The sequence below is a fragment of the Lipotes vexillifer genome, unplaced genomic scaffold (assembly GCF_000442215.2).
Source record: "Lipotes vexillifer unplaced genomic scaffold, Lipotes_vexillifer_v1.1 scaffold604, whole genome shotgun sequence".
Taxonomy (NCBI): Eukaryota; Metazoa; Chordata; class Mammalia; order Artiodactyla; family Lipotidae; genus Lipotes; species Lipotes vexillifer.
In genome coordinates, this window is record NW_006798979.1 from 1,451,889 (window position 1) to 1,458,642 (window position 6,754).

The following is a 6,754-nucleotide window of genomic DNA, read 5'->3' on the forward strand; positions in this document are numbered from 1 at the left end:
ATTCCTGCTCAGGGTTAAAAGTCAATAGATGCCTTTTGGTTTTGGGCCTCAGTCTCCACAGAGTGGTTGTCACTGTTAGGTAAGTGGATAGACTCTTCCCCGTGGCGTGAAAAATAAGCTAATCAGTATCTGTCGTATGCCAACTATGCACACACTGCAGGAAGAGAAAAGGGAGTATAGCCCAGAAACCCTTCATGAGAAGTACTTTGGATCCACCTGAAGACACAGAGGGGGCAAAAGGAATGAAATCGTTTTTTAGAATTAAGAGCTATCTAAAGTATAAGGGCAAGACCAAGAGGAATGTACTGGAAGGCTTCCTAAAGGCAGAGCATAGAACCCAAAAATCATAGATTCTGGAGCCCTGATTTAACCTTCTGGCCTCAATCTTAACCTTTCGGAACCTTGAATTCCTTATATGCAGAAAAAAAAAAGAACATTGGCTCTTACATGAGGCTGCGTATGAAATATCTGGCTCGTGGTTGGTATTCAAAAATGGGGTGTTCTCTTGCCCTCCACAAAGGAGGTAATAGTGACTCCGATGCCTGAGGCTGGGTGGAATCTGACAGGCAAAGGGAAGGCGGGAAGGCCTCCCAGGAGGCATCAGCAGCAAGAACGACAGGGCGTAGCGGATACACGCCTGCATTCCAATGCTAGAGCCACTGCTCACTAGCCAGGTGATCTTAAGTAAATCACTCACCACTTGGAGCCTCAGTTTTCTCATCTGTAAAATGGAAACACTATTAGAACCCATCTTCTGAGGTTTTGAGGGTTAATTGAGTTAAGACAAGTAAGCACTTAGAACAATACCTGGTAAATAGGGATGGGTCAATTAATGTTAGCTCTTGTTATACATGGAGGTAAGTGAGAAGACCAAGTTCAATGTGACTTGGGGAATAAAAGAAATAAGGCTAGGAAGGCTAGGACCAAATTTTAGAGGGCCTTAAGTGTCCAAGTTATTCTGGACTTAATTAAGGCAATAAAAGCCCATTTCAGGTTCTTGACTGGGGGTTGACACGAATTAATTATAAATTGAAATGGTGAAAATAAATGAATTCCTGTTGTAGTTTTAAATTATACCAGAAAAGGCTGTTCTTGAATAATGACTCAAGGCTCCTGCTTCCACCCTGCAAGATGTTATTCTTTGCAGAAAAGTAGAAAGCAAAGGACGGATCACATATGTGGTCATTGTTCCCACTCAGATCTCTCTTAACCTTCAATCCCATGAAGTCACTTGGTGGGCAGGGAGACTGGCACTTGGGGTGTCCGCTTATCATTTTGGCTTTTCAAATAAGGAGGCGCAGCCACTTTCTGAAGTGACTAGGCTCTTTGTTTGGGCTGCCTGTCTGAGCCCACACATCCTGCCCTCACCCCACCCCTTCCCACCCACAGGCAGGCCAAGTCAATTGGGGATCATCACACAAATCTCCACCATGCTCTCAAAGGGCGATGCCGTAATTCCTAGGATCACCGGATGAATGGCAGGAAGGTGAGTGGCGTTAACATGATACCCCATCGCACTGCGTTCAGATCTGGGCCTTTAGAGACAGGCAGAATCAAGGAAATGACTGAGGAAAAGCAGCCTGCGTTCTGGAGATGGTAATGAGAATGGCAATTAGCATAAATGCAATTCTGACACATGTGGAGGTTCTTTTGTACAGAGAACTCCTGAATGCTGGGCCCAGGGTGCAGTGGTCCCATAAGTGCTTTGTAACAGGAGAAACCACTGCAGAACAAACCATGTGAGGCCAACTCACGGGTTAAAAAAAAAAAAAAAAACCCTAATTCTCATCGCTTGGCCTTCAGGATCCAGAAAAAAAGACAACAGACTCTGACAGATGTAATGGGAAATAATTCCTTTGAATCTATGATTTGCTTAGCAGAGAAAAAAAGGAAGTCAGGTAATCCTTAAGTGACCCCAAGTGGTAAAAATATCCCAGCATAAGGGTTTAGGTCTTTGTGGGTATTCACAGTGTGACACTAACGCCACCTGGTGCACTTGGCTGGAAATGATAAGCCACGGACCCCAGAGAGCTGATGTAGGTAGAGGTGGGCCCTGCTGCCTTTGCGTCATTTCTCGTGGTGCTGGGTTGTGAGCCAACAGCGGGGAAATGAATAAAAAATTTATGGACGGAAGCATATAATAGAGTTTGTTATTACAACCAACAGAACTAACACCAATATTCTAAGTGAACGGTATTTAATGATATGGGTATAATTCAATGTCTCCAAATTGCTAGCTTTTCAGAGCCAAACAAAATACCTCAAGCTTCCAGCCTTTGCAACTACCGCTGAGCCAATTCTCTCCCAAATATGGCTACGAAGTCGTGGGAGCGCCTGCTAAACCTGGTTGCCCCGAGCCCGACTGCCACCTTTTGCTGAGCTTTGGTTTGGACGATTGCTCCAGAGGGTTTTCTTGTCCCCTCCTGCCATTACGTAACAATTTCCCACATGACAGGGTCCTAACCAATTCCCCCACTCTCCAACGTCTCCCTGTCCAAACACGGACAGAGCCCTCCTTTTACTACCCAAGTCATACTGACATACCTAATTGCCAGCGCCCTGAGCAACATTTGAGGATTTCAGGGGAATCACATTTTAGGAAAGGAAAATCGAAACTCATTAGCAGACACTGCTGCTCCTACGAGACTCAGTTGATGCCGTTCCTGCTGGCCATCACTCTCCACCTCCACACTCATCCTGGGGACTCCTATTCTGATCAGGGTTTCCCAAGCTAGACTCTCTTCCCTGAGACCCTAACCCACCACAAAAAGTAGAACGCCCCTACCATCCAATTATTGCCCTGCAGAGAGACAACCTCTGGCTGCCCCCTCAAAGTCCTACTTGGCAGTAGCAAGTATTTATCCTTTGGGATTTAAATTAAGGCAACATACAGCCAACAGCCAACCAAAGCCTTTTCTGGTGAACAGGATGAGTTACCAAGCTGGGGAACAAGGTTTAAGGTAAAATAATGAGTTGAGCCAATGATTTCCAGAGGCTTATAGTGTGGCTCTGTGGAAAGCAGAGGAAATGGTTCAAATACAAACAAGTGGCAAAAAGAAAAAAATTAAAAAGCCAAATGGGTTTTGAAAAACCGAAGCATCCTTAAAAGATTTGTCTGAATCCCCAAAGTAACAATTTTGAAAGGAAGTGAACTCATCTGGCGGCAAAATTTATTTTTAAAATAACCTTATTAGTTTCTCAAAATTGACAAATGGTACCGCTTTTATCAAAGTTTTTCTCTACAATAACCTCTGCTGCATGGTATAATAGCAAGGGCTCCAGCATGAATCTAAACTATATTTAACTTTAAGACACGTATCAGCTGGGCCACGTGCAGAGGGCACACGATGATTTGCAGCAGGATCAAGAAACATCTGGTCAGGCCGTTTAAAGCAGCAGCTCTCAATGCATAAGCACCACCGGGGATACCAGGCCCGACCCCAGATTAATAAAACCAGAATTTCTGGAGGTGAAGTACAGATACTGGTATTTTCTTTTCAAGCTCCCAAAGGAGGTCCCAACGCACAGCCAGGGCTGAGAACCACTGACCTAAGGGAAGGAACCTCATTAAAGGCAGTGGACCAGCCCTGGAAGCCAGGCGACTGTAGTACCGCAAGCACCTCCCTCTCAGGTGTCCTTTCCAGTCACCTTGCTTGAGTCTTGGGGTAAAAGATTGCAGTGGGAATTAAAGATCTAAGAGCCATTTGTCCGTAACAGCGTTTCCTGATGTGTAGTCTGAGGTCCATCTGCATCATGATCTTCTAAGGAATTTGTTAAAGTGCAGATTCCAGGCCCCACTTTAGACCTGGAGATCTCTGCCTGTGACTTATAACTAGAAGTCAGGAGCATTGCTAGGATCAGGTTCAGGCCTATCTTGACTCCAGGTTCTTTCCAATTCCCTATCAACACTTTTGACCAGTACAAGTAGAATCTCTGTAAGAAAAATCAGAGCTTTAAATGGTTTTAATGAAAGGTAATTATTTAAATCCACAGGACGGAAAACAGCAGTAAAAATTCCCCTGCCACTCCTCCCACCAAAGGAATCCTCCATCAATTACTCTGGAGGAGCAAAATACTATCCCTCCCTTTCCTTCCTGTTCCACTGCATTATTTCCCTTTTAACAAATATTCCTTTTTCTCCCAAATAAGGTCACCTGGAAAAAAATTCCTGATAGATGTCAGCATCTATAGGGAAATAATAAAAGTATTTTATAAAGGAAACTACCCCAGATCTCATTTATATTTACCTACACATTTTTCATATTTTACATATCTCATTCAAGCTGCAATAAAGTATACAGTTCCCTCTTAAGTCAGAAGAATAAGGTGAAAAACTTGACTACATACTTTTGCCCATTTAGAATTGGCTGGGAACCAACTTTTATTTTTAAATCTGGACCGTTCTCGATCACTGCCACACACACACACACTTCTACCTTAAAAAAAGAAAGAAAGAAGCCTTGTACCTTATTTACAGTAAATTTGGATCCTTGTTTGTAGCATAATGATGGCGGTGGGGCAGGAGGGGGAGGGCGTGGAGGCTAAGGAGTCACGTGCAGAGAAGCTGCCAGTTGGACATGCGGACCTCCACTCACCAGCACCAACTCACACAGCGCGTGAAGAGACAGGACAAAAGCAAACTTTAAATGCAACAAGTACTATTTCAGTTTGTAAAATAAGTTGTACAGGGCTTCCCTGGTGGCGCAGTGGTTGAGAGTCCGCCTGCCGATGGAGGGGACACCGGTTCGTGCCCCGGTCAATGGGGCAATGAGCATCTCTCATAACCAGAATTTAACAATCATTCACATCCTTAGCATTAATCGGAGGCTGAAGAATGGGCACCTGGAAGCAGGGACCCAGGGACTTCCCTGGCAGTCCAGTGGTTAGGACTCTGTGCTTCCACTGCAGGGGGCACAGGTTCAATCCTGGTCAGGGAACTAAGATCCCACGTCCCGTGCGGCGTGGCCTAAAAAAGAAAAATTTTTTTTAATTAATAAAATTTTTTTAAAAATAAAATGGAAGCAGGGACCCAGCATAAACGGAAGGATTCATGGTGATGTGAGTGGAAAGTCAGGTCTCCAGGCAACCCCTCCACTGGTCTAATTACATGTCACTTCCTCTTTTAAAAACTCCATTGCCTGAGTAACGGCATTTAGACAGTACTTTGAGGAGAAAAACCAAATACCCCTCCACAGACTCCCAGCTCTATCTAGCATTCCTCTCTAACCTCCCCATTTGGACCTAAGAATCATCTCCCAAACGGAGACCCAAGAGTAAAAGCTGAAACTAGGAAACCCAGGTTCTGGTCCCAGTTCTACCAACTGGGCTTGTGTGAACACGTACTCCTGGAAACTCAGTTTCTGTACCTACAACACGAGAACATGAACAAGATCAGAAAGACCTCTTCCAGCTCTAATCTTTTCTTTTAAATTTATTTTATTTTTGGCTGCATTGGGTCTTTGTTGCTGCACGCAGGCTTTTCTCTAGTTGCAGCGAGCAGGGGGGGGTTACTTTTCATTGTGGTGTGAGGGCTTCTCATTGCAGTGGCTTCTCTTGCTGTGGAGCACGGGCTCTAGGTGCGCAGGCTTCAGTAGTTGTGGCTCACAGGCTCAGTAGTTGTGGCTCACGGGCTCTAGAGCACAGGCTCAGTAGTTGCGGTGCACGGGCTTAGTTGCTCCACGGCACGTGGGATCTTCCCGGACCAGGGCTCGAACCTGTGTCGCCTGCATTGGCAGGCATATTCTTAACCACTGTGCCACCACAGAAACTTAGCTCTAATCTTAAATGCTCTAAATCTCAAGACTTTTCCTTGCCATTATGTCAATTCAAAACTTGTTTCTAAAGCAGTGATTAATAATGGGCATGAACACGGCAAGGAGCTCATCACATAGCTTTGAGATTGGTTATGGTAGTTCTAGGAAATCACCAAAGACAGTGGTCTAACTAATATGTATAAAATAGATAACTAATGAGAACATGCTGTATGGCACAGGGAACTTTACTCAGTGCTCTGTGGTGACCTAAATAGGAAGGAAATCCAAAAAAAGAGGGGATATATGTATACATATAGCTGATTCACTCTGCTGTACAGCAGGAACTAACACAACATTGTAAAGCAACTATACCCCAATTAAAAAAAAAAAGTTATGCCAAAGAAATATTATACAAACATATGAATAACTATGTGTAAAACTGTTCTCAGTATTGTTGAAATTAGTGACAAATTGGATTTACCCTAAATATCCAGCAACAGAAGACTGTTAAAATAATGTATGGAACACCCAGACAATAAAATACTATATAGCTATTAAATAATTTTTTTATAGAAATCTCTTTGCTTTATCTCTTCACTTGTTTTACTTTGGTATCAATATCTGGAAAATAATATATACAATGTTAAAAGTGTGTTTCTCTGGTGTTGGGATTTTGAGTAACTTTTATGTACTTCTTACTTACAGATAATGTATTATGTAAATTTAAAAAACTATGTAATATAAAAATAGAAAGATCACTAAATATATGGAAACTTATTCTTAATAGCTGTTAATTAAGAATAGTCACAGGGCTTCCCTGGTGGCACAGTGGCTGAGAGTCCGCCTGCCGATGCAGGGGACATGGGTTCGTGCCCCGGTCCAGGAAAATCCCACATGCCGCCGAGTGGCTGCTGAGCCTGCGCGTCCGGAGCCTGTGCTCCGCAACGGGAGAGGCCACAACAGTGAGAGGCCCCGCGTACCGCAAAAAAAAAAAAAAAAAA